Below are 14,709 nucleotides of genomic sequence, written 5' to 3'. Positions count from 1 at the left end.
TTAATGACTTAAAGACGTAGCTTGGGATTATTGAATCCATGTCAAACTATTTTCTTTGTAGTTGCGTATCCTGATCTTACTATTCTTTCGTGTTGAGCATCAATCTTCTCTAATATTATTCCGATATTTATCTCCGATAGGTAAGATACAAAGTAATCACAACAGTTCTTCATCTTAGACTCTTGTGATTACGCAATAACTTATTTTGTTAATCAGTTAGGTTATTGTGAGGTGACTAATACTCTAGGATGCACTCGGTGTTGTAAGACCGGATTATTAGTTGTTTTTTATGTTCACCTTGATCTTTATCTAAATACGAAAACCAAAAAGAATACACATATTTATGGGAGACAAATTTGTTTATAAATCTTTGTATTTGGGTCGTAGCTACTCCTAGGATATAAAGGACTTAAGCTAGGGGAATCAAGTGCGCAGGATCTTGTGAGATTCAAGAGGCATAAGGAACGCGAATGTACCTTAATCGGTGTGATATTGGGTTAGGACTCAACTACATTCCAGTCCGAAGTTGTCTTGTCAGTAGGCTAGAGTCTGTAGCGGCTTAATACAGTGTGATGTTAAAGTCTGAACTAGGTCCCTGGGTTATACTGCATTTGCGGTTTCCTCGTTAACAAAATTTCCGGTGTCTGTGTTATTTGTTTTCCGCATTATATTTTCTTTATCTAGTTGAAATATCACAATTTTTGAGTTGATCAATCACAGTTGATAAATCCAACCTTGTTTATTGGATAAAACTTGATTAATACTTAGATATTGGTCTTTGGTACCATCTGAGTTTTTCTCATATCAATCAGATTCACTATGATATCTGATTGTATCGAGAAATAGATAAAGCTCTTTGATATCTTTCCTTAGTTGAGTTTCATAAGTTGTTACTCTCGGAATTATATAGGTGTTTAGTCCATACAAATTTCCTAACAAAAAAATTGGGTGTGGTTGTTATACCCCCGCGCTTTCAACTTCAATGCCCATTGCTCTTGAACGAGCCATCTCTTCAAAGAACGATGAAGTATCAAACCTTCATCAGATTCATTACACCCATCCAACAGATCCTTCATTAAACCTTCAAGTCACGACGATAAGTACAAGTTACTGAAAAAATCCGAATAAGTGCATAACAAAGAAAGAGAAATCGCTGCAAAGTTTGACATCCACATTTCCTCTACAAACTAAATAATCTTATTCCATTAGTACTAAAAGTAACAGTAGCATATATTTCATGTTATCCCCCCCTGCCTTATTGATGACAGTGACTGGAATCTAAACTCAACTATTTAATTTTTGCAAGAGACTGTCTAAAAGTTCAGAAAATCCTAACAGTCTCAAAAAATAAAGTTCAGTGATACTCTTTCTTGTGACTGCAAGGAAAATTACTAAAGGAACTCCGAAGAAGCTTTAAAGGAACCCCAAAAAAGTTATAAAAGCCACCCATGAGTTGTGCTATTTACACCCTGCAAATTACTAAGGGGTATCCACTGCTAACGGGTGACCACTTGCTATTCGCACCCCTGGTATGGATAAGGGGCATCTTCTTCCACCTTTTGAAAAATGGTTTTGGCGGGAAACTATTTCAGTCGACTGCAGATTTTAGCTTCGATTTTGGGGTTTGATTGGGAGAGACTCAATCACAGATCTTTGTTGCATTAGACTATATTTGGCTAAACAGGGTTAGTGTAAGTGATTGGATCGATCAACTTGGGCTGTACAATCGAATTGAATTAAAACAGAGGAAACACATCACGGTATTTCCTGTATTAAATTTGGGAAGGATTTTGCCGGGATTTTCTCTTGGTTTGGGTCGGGATAACCCTGTGTTGGTTAAACATGGAAGGTAAGGTGGCCAGATTCGATAAAAGAGGAGTAGTTATCGATTTGCATCAAAACAAAGAGTTTCATATATTCTCGGTAATTTTCAGATTATTTCGGGAAAGATACGTGTAGATAAGGATATATGGGGTGCAGATCCCATGTCCCCTTCCTCCATGTGCCCTCGTGTCCCACTAGTTAGATTTTGACATGTGGCTTCATTTGCCCTTTTTTGAAAACATAAAAGCATATATATTGTTACCTTTTTTGAATTATGGAAAAAAATGAAGCCACATGTCAAAATCTAACTAGTGGGACACGAGGGCACATGGAGGAAGGGGACATGGGATCTGCACCCGGATATATGACTCTCTGTTTAAGTTAATAGTATCTTTGAGAGAGCCTGTGACGTTGGATTTGAGTTGGAAGACGCATAAAGAAGTTGTAGAGAGTTATTCTCGTGACTTGGCCGAGGGAGAAAAGTAGGTGATATTTTTGGGATTAACTTGATCTATACGGGACCAGTTAGCTATATATATATATAGGCTGATGCAGATACAGAAAAGAGTATCGATACTTTGGGTAGAGATTGGGGTAGTTGCAGAGAAGTTTAAAGAATTGAAGATACATTCTTGAACGAACAACACATAGAGACAGTCGCAGAAAGTGTTACCTATTCTTTCAAAATTGTTACCTTTGTAGCCAACAATTATTTCGAGTTCGCAACAGTTCTATCAAGGTTTCTCTGTAACTGTGGGTTATGCAATTATATCTGTTACAAACACTCTGCTTTATATCTTTTCTTCGTTTTAATCAACTTTTGAGCGACAAACATGTATTTTGAGAAAGTGATTAATATGAGGAGCTAAAACCTATCGCTGAGGCGACAGAGGAAGTTATTTTTCCAATAAAAAGTGGTATATTCTTATTTAATTAATTACTGTAATTATTAATATTATAAAAACAACAATATTAAAAGATCAATAAACGTCGGTAGCCAAAAACATCTTGTCTCCTCCAGTTCTCTCCAAAAAAACTTCTTCTCAATTGGATTTGGTAGAGCATAAAATCCTGTAAAAACCCATTCAAAATTGCTTGAGACTAAGTTATATTTGAGGGAATTCGAATGAATCCCAATCAAGGTAGTATCATTGACTGTAACTTTAGAATCATCCCACATACATAAAATCCCACCAGAATTATCTAATGATGGAGCATCAACCCATTTAGCGTTATTGTTACCCCAAATCTGTGCCACAATTGCATCATTACACTCCTGAAGTTTAGTTTCTGATAAAACCAAGATAGAAGGCTTCCAATCCCTCAATTTTCTTCTAATTATATCTCTTCTATGAATATCGTTGAATCCACGAACATTCCAACAATTAAAAATTTTATCCATTAAAAAGAGAAAAACTTCAGAAAATACCAAATTGACTTACTGATTTCCTTTTTCAAATGTGAGAAGATGTCTTTTAACTGACTCCAAAATCAGATCACTTGTATCACTTTCTCGTCGATCAAAATAAAGACCCAATTTCGGCGGCCTTTCATTTATTTGAATCAAGATTGAATCAAATATTCTCTTATTTTTGGATCAACTTTATGTCGAAGAGTACTCCATCTTGATTTGAAATTTGACCCCAATTGTGAAATACTAATTGAAGTAGAAGATGATGAAGCTTTTTCTGGCGATGCTACCAAAGTTTGTGCCTCATCTAATTACACTAAGTTGTGAATTGACACTGCTTCCGAAACAAAGTTACAAAAATCTTCTTCGTTATTTAAAACTATTCGACCGTTAGAAATCTGGTTCCCAATTAATTCTTCTACATGTTGCTCTGTCATGTTCTGAATCGGAATCAACTCGTTGTTCGGTTCTAACTGGAGAATCAGTTCCAAATGATGTACCGGTACTGGACCCAAAATAGACACCCTATTATCCACACCCATATCCAAAGATTTATCTGACCTCATACCCGAACCCGAATTTTCGACAAAATTTGAATTTTTCAAATTTGAATTCTCACCAGCTGGCACTGAGGCTGATTTTTCGCGCCGAACTTCTGCTTCAAAAAATCCAATTTTCGCCGCTGAATTAGTTGAAGAAGAATCTGTATTTACGGAGATTGAATTATTCTCCAAAATTAACGGCGTTTTCCCGGAAGGAAATATTGTGACTCGTTGATTGACTGGATCGACATCACCATTGATGAAAATCATAGAGCTGATCAAAATTGGAAAAGATATTCCGTTTACAGTAAACAATGACTTTCCTGGAATCATGTTCGTAACCTTGAGTCTAATGGCTGATAAATCTTCCAAATTAATAGTACTGGCATGAACTTCCATAAGACCACCACAACGATTCCCTAAGGCCTCAAACACTATGGAATTCCATAAATTAAGAGGAACTCTTTTAACCTCGATCCAATCTTCCTCATCTATGGTTGAAGGAAGAAACTCCACTGCATTAACAACAGACCACCAAGGATATAAGCGAAAAGTGTTAGAATTATAGGACCATAAACCATTAGCCAACATTAAATATTTGATTCTCTGAGATGGTGCAAAAATTAAAGCTCTGTGATAATCAAAAGGATAAACAGTAATAGCCTCCATCAACTCAAATCTAGTAACAATCTCCTTGCCAATCCTTTGCCATAAATCAATAGATGTAGAAGAATCCACCACTATAGCATTGTCCCAGAACTTCTCTAATGGACTCTGAGAAAGAACATCGCAATCTGCCACCTGATGAACTTTCTCATCGCAATCTGCCTTGGGTTATTGGTGGAGATTTCAATGAAATTCGTTTTTCTTATGAAAGGTCTTCTGGTAGTATTTCAACTAATTGAATGGCAAGATTTCACAGGTTCATTGCTACTCATGAACTGATATATTTGCCACTTATGGGAGCTACATATACTTGGAATAACATTCAAGTTCAAAACATAAGAAGCAGGATACATAGATTCCTTGTTTCTCCAGATTTGAAAACTGTTTATCCTACAGTCACTCAGATGGCTTTGTCTAGACCTTGCTCAGATCACTGTCCTCTTGCCCTGCTTTGTGAAGGTGTTGTTGGTGGACCTGGACCTTTTCGCTTTGGGGTATTTTTGTTAACTCATCCTTCTCTTCGCTTCACTTGGATGGTATTTTGGTTAACTCATCGCTTCGCTTCACTTTGTGAAGGTGTTTTTCAGCATCCAGTAGAGTATTTGGAGGAGATCTTTAATCAATTGGATGCTGAAGAAGATGCAAATAATGGGTTAACTGCAGCTCAATGGGATCAAAGATTAAAAGCTAAACAAGATTACTATAACTTAATTATTCTTGAAGCTGAGAAGTGGAGAAGTAGAGCAAAGGTACAGAACATGAAAGGGTTGGATAAAAACACAAAATTATTTCACAAAATTGCTTCAGACAGGAGAAGAAGAAATCACATTGCTAAGATCAAGGACAATGGTCAGATGACAATAGATCAGAATGTAATTAAAGGTGTCATTGCGGATTATTTCAAGAACATTTTTAAGGAGCAGTCTTTTTCTAGACCTCATATGGATGATTTATTTTTTAATTCAATCTCTTCTGATGTGAGTTAGTGGTTGGAAAGAGAGACTGAGGAAGCAGGAATTTTGAAAGATATAAAGTATCTTGGAAAGAACAAGGCCCCTAGACCAGATGGATATCCTATAGAATTCTATGAGAAGACTTGGGACATCATTAGAATTAAAGTTTTGAATGTGTTTAAAGAACTGCAAGGAAAAGGATTCTTAGATTGGAGGTTGAAAAATACCTTCATTGCTCTGATTCCAAAGAAGAATACTATTGAGGAAATCAAAGATTTGATGCCAATAAGCTTGGTGAATGGAGTTTACAAAATTCTTTCAAAAGTTTTGGCAGAAAGATTTAAGGTATCTCTTCCACATGTTATCTCTAAACAAAAATCAGTTTTCATTAAACAAAGACAGATTCTGGATGGGGTTGTTATTGCAAATGAACTGATTGATTCTAGATTGAAGAGTGGAGTTCCTGGTATTCTCTGTAAGCTAGATTTTGAAAAGGCTTTTGACCATGTTAATTGGAACTTCATTGACAAGGCTTTGCAGAAGATGGGTTATGGTTTGAAGTGGAGAAGATGGATTCAATGTTGTATGGAACATGTCAGGTTTTAAGTGCTCATAAATGGTTCTTCTGAGGGTTATTTCAAGAGCAAAAAAGGCATCAGGAAAGGTGATCCTTTGTCACCTTTTTTATTTTTAATTGTGGATGAAGCTCTTATTGCTATGATGAACAAAGCTCAGGAGGATGGATTCATTAATGGTTTCCAAGTTTCTAATTCTGGTACTAAGGTTAGTCATCTCCAATTTGCTGATGATACCTTAATCTTTTCGGATGCTGATGTGGACCAAGTTAAGTTTCTTAGAGTTCTTTTATTGTGCTTTGAGTTACTTACTGGGTTAAATATTAACTTTGCCAAAAGTCACTTATTTGTTGTTGGCTGTAATGGAGACATGAATGAGTTTACTTATCTATTAGGTTGTTACAACTCAACTCTGCCAACAATTTATTTGGGTTTACCTTTAGGTGTCAAATATAAAGGTATTCATAAGTGGGATAGGATTATTGACAGATTTACAACAAAGCTTGCAGCTGGAAGAAACCTTACCTCACAAGAGATGGTAAAATTTTTCTCATCAACAGTGTTCTTTCAAGTTTACCTGTCTATTTCATGTCTTTGTTTGAGATGCCTAAATCAGTTGAGCTTAAGTTGGAAAGAATAATGAGGAATTTCTTATGGAATGATAACAAAGTACATAGGAAATTGCATTTGGTTAAAGGGGATGATATTTGTAGGAGGAAGAGAAATGGTGGTTTGGGTATTAAAAAGCTGAAAATCATGAACAATGCTCTCTTAGTTAAATGGTTATGGAGATTTGCAAATGATTCAGATGCCTTATGGAGGAAAATAGTTGATGAAAAATATGGTACTGAAGGAGTATATTGGCTTTCTAAGCAACTAAAGTGTGCTTATGGTGTTTCTGTTTGGAGGGGTATTATGCAAAGAAAAGAGTTCTTCTTACAAAACTTTAAACTCAAGGTTAACAATGGGCAAAAAACAAGATTTTGGGAGGATAGTTGGTTGTTAGATGATGCAATTTGTAATGTTTTCCCTCATTTGTATGAAGTGACAAGATCCAAGACTTTATCTGTGGCTGCAGTTTGTTCAGGTACCATTTCAGATCTTTTGCAAAATCTTAAACTTTCAAGGAGACTATCAGTTGAAGCTACAGGATAACTAGATATCATTCATGAAATTTTAAATAACTTCAGCTTGAATCCTAACAGTGAAGATATTTTTCAATGGGCTTTAACAGCTAAAAAGCATTTTTCAGTAAGCTCTTGTTACAATAAGCTCTTGGCTCCAACTGATGTTGCAGGTGAAGAAATCTTCCAATTTCTCTGGCACCAGAAATTTCCACTAAAGATTGCTTTTTTTTGGTGCTTATGCCACTAAATATTTCCTACAAGAGACTCTTTCATTCGAAAACTTTACACAACTTCAAGTTCATGTCTTTTGTGCAACAGTGATGAAACAACTACTCATCTTTTCTTACATTGTGAATTCGTTTCTGGTATCTGGCACCATTTTATGGAAAAATTGAAGTTTTTTTTCACAATGCCATCTACTGTCCCTGCAGCTTTGTTAGCCTGGCAACTGAATTTTGATACAGTTCAGAAGAAGTTATTATTGAATATTTTAGCTGCTACGATTCTATGGTGCACCTGGAAGGAAAGAAATTCGAGAGTCTTCACAAATAAAGTTAATACTAAGGAGCATGTCATACATATGATCAAATACAATTTATTCGAATGGGCGTTGGTTATCAAAGAGTTTGAAGATGTTTCTTTTAACTCTGTTGTTGAGAATTGGGCTTGTTTTGTCAAGTCTTTTTTCCTTTTCTTTCTTTCTTTTCCCCTAGGCGGTTCAAGCCTCTTGTACCCCTTTTCTTGATCAATACAATTCTTTCATTATCGATCAAAAAAATAAAATAAACATCGGTAGAAGGTAGTCGAGCGACAAGATGGGCACCAACACCTTATTGCAATTATTATTATGATTATTTGCCTTGAGCTATTATTGAATAATTGATTTTTATTTGAGTGATTGTGATCTATTTTGATGGAGTATGCTAAGTTTAAGACTTTTGATGCTTCATACTTGGTATTTACAATTTTTACTTTGAAAATCTATTTGTCGCAATATTTTAGAATCAAATTAGACTCAAGTATTGCATAATTATAAGTATTGGATTTAATCACTTGGAAATTGGAAAATAGTGGAATCTTGACACAGTGTTCTTTTAATATTGATATCATTTTTGATTGAGTTTGCTATAATTATTAGTGAGTTTTTTATTTTATTGTTATATTTTAAGTCTAAATTAACCTTCACAAGTCTGAGAAACGAACTTTTATTTTTCCACTTTCAAAACGATAACAATAATAAAGAGACAAAACTAATGCATTAATCAAGCACAAGTTGTAGATATAGGACTATATCCTTAACCAATAAAATTAAACTAGATACTCATAGCTATGGAGTTCATCGACATAATTATCATGAATAAAGAAGATGAAACAAAGCAAACCCTAGTACTGCATACCAAAGTGTCTCTTCAAAGCTCCAAGTAGAAAAAAAATATGTGATCTAAAAGTTGTAGAAAACTTTCTCTTTTTGTAGCTTATTAAGCCAACTCTTCGAAGGTCCGAAACCAAGATGTCCACCAAGTCCATATTGAGAAAACACATATGTAGAAAATATTCTCCAAAAGTAGTCACCGGAAAACCGGTGAAGATGCCGAAAGTTAACCGGAATCCTTCCTAAAAAGTCATCTCAGGTGACCGGAAAAGTCAAATTGTTGCCTATCAAAGCTAGTCAATTCAGGTCAACTGGATCAACTCGGAAAGTCAGACCGAGTGAAGGTCTAGTTAGGAACGAGTCGGCTGTCTTTAGTCAGAGTCAGCTCACTAACTCATCTGAGTGATCAAGGCCCGAGACGTTGCATCCTTGCACATGCCATATCCCATTATTGCACCATGATAGTGAATCATAGACTCCCAAGACCCATCCAAGTGTGCGCTTCATCAGTCATACAACCACTCCATTCCTGCATCTATGCACTGTCTACTCCTTATGTAGCAGAAACAAGGTCCATCCGTCACAACCCAAAACTCCATGAAACTTATACTGCAGATCTTGTTCATACCCATGGCACCACCAGTTCCAACTGCATCCTAGTACATCCACCAGTTTCAGCTTAACTGCATCTTCAGTTCATTTTTTCATGTAATCCAGCTCCAAGTAGTTACCAGCCTGAACACAACCATCTCTAATCTCTACAAATAGACATCATCTTCACCTACACCAGTCCCATTGGTCCATTCACTGGTTGCACTTAATTCAAGCCACCACAACAAGCAACAACCCCGTTCCATTGCAACCACAATCCATGTCTTGGATACACCATAGTTCCATTTCTTCAATACAGCAAATGTTTCTCATCATCAACAACAGACACCATTGTAAATCCTCAGTAGCTCCATCTCCTAACTGCAGTTGCACTTGCACCTGTAACTTCAAAATGATTGATCAATGCACCTGCAATGCCTAAACATACATATACTGAATCCATTCGGTCACTCAATTACTGCAGTATATATGCAATCAACATAAGCCATCAATAACAACACAGGTGCCATTCACTGACTCAGTACTATCACCTTAACCCTCACTGTATGGCATCCCATAACCATCACTTCCAACTCTTGAGTCACAGCCAACCGTTCCACCTCCAGTTCTTTAGACCCCATTCAAACACAATTAGCTTCAACTCTTCCGGATTCTTGTCTATCTGTATCAACTCCAAATTCAGTTGTTTCTTCTAATTCATCACCAACATACCCATCTTCTTTGTCACCTGTAAGACTGGCTCATTCTGCTTCATTTCAACCCTTTCCATTCTCTGCAGCTACACAACATCATCTCATCCATGGCCTCAATCTGTAAATTGCAGTACTATCAACAACACTCATAATTTCTTAATCTTCTTCTCCATTAATTCTTCAACAGCGTCACCCCATTCACTGCTCTATAAATAACAACAGAAACCCAATCTTCTAATGCATCTGTTGAGCTACAAACTCATAGCAGATTCAAACCCTAGATTCAGTTCTTCAAATCCAGCCATTAAACCAGCACAACATTTGTTTTTTCTAGGTTAATCACAACAGATTCAATTGCTTCACTGTTTTTACAAATTAAAAAAAACCCAAGCTCTTAATTTCTCTATTCAACACAAATACTAAAAAATCCTAACCTGAAGGTGGATCGATGGCAGCAATTTCATTATATCCTTTCTATGATCTCTAACTCAAACTGAAACCATCTCAACTAATAAACACATCCATCTCTTCCACCAGCAGCAGCAGCTTGTCACTACCACCAATTTCATCTACCGAATCTCTCAATTTCTCAGTTAATTTATCTCTTTCTTTGTCAGAATTTCTACATCTCTCTCAGACAGCAGCCGCACTTGTTTCTATTCTCCTCTGAATTCTTGATGGGAAAATGATTTGAGAAATAGTATCTGAATTTTAGGGTAGGTGCAGGAGCTAAAACTGCTATCGGCACCCCACATAATGGTTAAGGGGTAACCAGCTCACACATGGCTTTTGGGTTTCAGAGAACCGACAGACTAATTCCATGTTTAACTCAATTTTCAGTTATATGGAACTGACTGTTCATTCTTCACCTCCTTCTTGCGCAGCCTAGCCTGATCCAAGTATAACTCTCATTTAAATTGATCTTCTTTCTCTTTAAGCTCCAAATGAACGCATTCTTCTTCTTTGTATTCTTCCACCAACATCGGTCGTTTCTTACTTCCCAGATCCACTTCTTCTATTTAATTTCTCTACATCACGAAGGTTGTCATTATTTTCAGATAGATGAATTTGTATCACTAAAGCCGACATGCTTTTCATACAGAGATGAAGAAATAAAAGCAAATACTGATAAATAATTCTCCTCCAACAACAGATACACATCAAATATCACTTTTGTTCTTTTAAGCGAAGTTTCTTCTTATTTTGTTCCAAATGACTCCAAAGTACCTAAAACTCAAAACTAAATATAAGATACATAATTTACAAGAAAACTTAGAAAAGAAAGCACGAACAATAGATAAATATCAAGGTTTTTTAGACACCTATCAATATATCTGTTAGAGCATTGCTCGGTCGAACTCGCATGCGTTGCTATCTCAAGCATGTTTATCAATGTTAGTGATCAAAACTATAAGTCTTGATTTCCAATCTACTATAGCTAAGGTCTAGGATAGAAAGTGTAGTTGAGCTCAAGAACTCCATGGCAATCATCATACAAGACGAAGGACTATTCAAGGAACTGGTGGATCTTCATCGACTAAAAGGTACGGGGAGACTTGAACTTATCTATCACTCAAAAGTCTATTTATCTCCTATCTTGAGACAAAAGTCGTTTTTCTATATAGACTTAGATTATACACATTTGGTATTTCGATCCGAGTTTACCTCGCCTATCCATTTCTTGAAATATGTGTTGGTAAAGCTTTCGCTTTAGCCAAGTTCATCTTTACCTAGTGACGAAATTCATGTTATGTTTCAATCACTTTGAAAATTCCTCTTACGAAAAATGGTTTGTGAATAACAACTATATAACGTCCTTTGATAATGTTTCAATGATTAAAATGAGAGTTTAGACTATATAACAATTTGGAGGATATAAACATTGTTGTGGAAACACATATATGTATAAGTCCTTATTACTTAAACCGAAGTTTGCGAACTTTGTTGATCAAGTGAATCAGAGAAGTGCATGAGCTAAGTCCGCGAACTCAATCTGTGAACCCAGTCCACGAACTGGCGAAGTTCTCAAACCAGAGAATTTCTGCTGGAGTTTGTGAACTCTATCCGGGAACTTAAGTCCGCGAACTTGAGTAGGTTATGTCTAAAAACGATGTTTAGTGAACTTATCTTTATAAACTAAGGAATGCAATTGCAAACCCTGTCTATAGAGTTCATGAACCGATTCATGTGAATCAAATCGTTTTTGCTTCAATTGTGTCTTGTGTAGTACATAAGATTTCCTTGCAATTGAACAACTCTCTAACTAGTTCATTTGAGTCATTTGAACTAGTTATGGTGAAGAAGAATATGGTTGATGTGAAAGTGATCATATGGCTAACCATTTGGTTAACTATTGTTGAACCAACTAATGTGCAAGTTTGGGTACGGTTACACAAGCCCAGGAACGTTCATTTCATTTGTGTATAACAAGCTATGTTTTCGATCTAACGGTTGATAAATATTAGCTTGAATCTAATCAGGTTTTCATCTAACAGTGAATATTGAATGCTTTGTCACTAAGCTAACATTGATTGCAAACCCTGATTTGAAAGACTATATAAGGGAGAACTCTAGCAACTGGAAAAACTAATCCCCACACATTCTGTGTGATACTAGTTGTGCTAAGCTAGAGTCGATTCTCCTTTAACCTTTGGTTTCTTCTTTTAAACCAGGTTAACGACTTAAAGAATTCATTGGGATTGTGAAGCCAAACCGATAATACTTTTCTTGTAGTTATGTGATCTGATCTTGTTGTTTCTATCGTACGAGTACAATTGTAATAATTGGATTGAGATTTCTATCCCCGGTAGGCAAGATAAAAAGTAATCACAAACATCTTCGTCTCATCGTTTGTGATTCCACAACATCTTTTTTCGCTGCGTCGATTAAGACTATTGTGAGGTGATTGATAATACTAGGCTGTTCTTCGGGAATATAAGACCGGTTTACCAATTAGTTCTTGTTCACCTTGATTTATCAAAAGATGGAACAAAACTCATAGGTATATTCGTGGGATACAGATCTATCTATTATCATATACTTTTCTGTGTGATACAGATTCGTTTATTAAAGTCTTCGACTTTGGATCGTAGAAACTCTTAGTTGTGGGTGAGATCAGCTAAGGGAATCAAGTACATAGCATACTGCTAGAATCAGAGACGTAGGAGCATAATTGTACCTTGGATCAGTGTGAGATTGGTTGGGGTTCAACTACAGTCCAAACCGAAGTTAGTTTGGAGTAGGCTAGTGTCTGTTGCGGCTTAATACAATGTATGTTCAATCTAGACTAGGTCCCGGGGTTTTTCTGCATTTGCGGTTTCCTCGTTAACAAAATTCTGGTGTCTGTGTTGTTTTTTTTCCACTTTATATTTTTGTATATAATTGAAATATCACAGGTTGTGCATTGTTCAATCAATTAGAATATCCGACCTTTTGGTTGTTGATTGAAATTGATTGACACTTGGATATTGGTCTTTGGTACAATCCAAGTTATCTCTCTTGTATTTGATAAAGACTCGCATATTTCTATTTGCTTGAGTATATATCAAATCGAGAGATTGAGATATAAACTCTTTGATATACTTTTTTCTAGATTGAGTCTGACTGTCTAGTTGATTCTGTAGAAAGTATATTGGAGTTTTTCCATACATATTGCTAAGCGAAATATTATGTGTGGTTTTTAGACCCCTGTTTTTTCAATTGGTATCAGAGCAGAAAAACACGTTTAAAGACCTTAGTAGTTTGTGTTTGTAGCGATCTGATTATGGACGAATCTATCTCTAATAACGTGCATGTTCATAAATTACCAGATGATTTTCAAATCTTGGATTCACCGGAGAGGACTGTCACGTCTAGGTCAGTATCAAAACATTATCTTAATATATGAACTTTCTGATGAAGGTGATTCAGATATTGATGGAGATGTTGATGACGAAATCTCCGAGTATGTGAAGGTTTTGAATTTGTTAGAAAAGAAGAAGATGACAACTTCTCATGTCACTGTTCTTCTGACTCCTCTCTGTTGAGAAAACAAGAAATTGATAAGATGTTACGCAGGTGTTTATGTTTCGAATCGTTCTAACGAATCGATCCTCAAGGATTCTGAGGAAAATCTACGTATGTGATAATATTTATCAAAAGTATTGTTTGTTGAACGATAAAATTATAGAATCTGAAGCAAGGATTAACTCCCAGCAAACAAGTTTTGACGACAGAGAAAGTGCTTATCTCGCTCGAGAAAAACGCATTGAGGCTGATTTAACTGCTACTCTTGATAAAATTAAGATGTTGGAAGATGACTTGAAAAAGTTCAATACTAGTTCAAGCAAATTAACCTCTATGCTAGGAGCAAGTAAAAATCATCGTGATACACGAGGATTGGGATATAAGGAATAGATGCTCCAAGTATTAGCAAAGAGGTAAAATTTGTCAAGGCTAGTGATTCTTCTCAACAAAAGGTTTCCACTGATGGCAAAAGTGAAATACCTTCACCGGAAGTTAAAGTTCGAAAGACAAAAATATATCAACTCCAAAGTCAGCACACACAGATCGAGGTAAGAACATTCCTTATGTTTGCCACTATTGAGGAAATAAAGGTCACCTGGAAAGGAGATGTAGTTTCCGTATAAGGAATGAGAAAATTCATGATGTTCTTGTTTGGGCATCACAAGAAGTTGTGAAACCAAGATCATATGTTAAGACTAATCCCCTTAACGTTACAGGTTGTAACTATCTAACCTTTAGGCAAAGGAATCAGTGCTGTGATAATCTTAGTTTTTCCTATAGACGTCATACGAACCCTTTTCACAATCGTAATGGTTATCAAAAGGATAACTTAGTAAAGACGAAGACAAGATCCGGTGCTCCAAATTGGAGAAAGACAAACTTGCAAAATAATAGTCAATCCAATTCTCTTTCGAGAATTCTAAAAGAGAG

This window comes from Papaver somniferum, unplaced genomic scaffold (genome assembly GCF_003573695.1).
Source record: "Papaver somniferum cultivar HN1 unplaced genomic scaffold, ASM357369v1 unplaced-scaffold_10, whole genome shotgun sequence".
Classification (NCBI taxonomy): domain Eukaryota; kingdom Viridiplantae; phylum Streptophyta; class Magnoliopsida; order Ranunculales; family Papaveraceae; genus Papaver; species Papaver somniferum.
The sequence above is the reverse complement of the archived record's forward strand: the minus strand, read 5'-3'. Positions refer to the sequence as shown.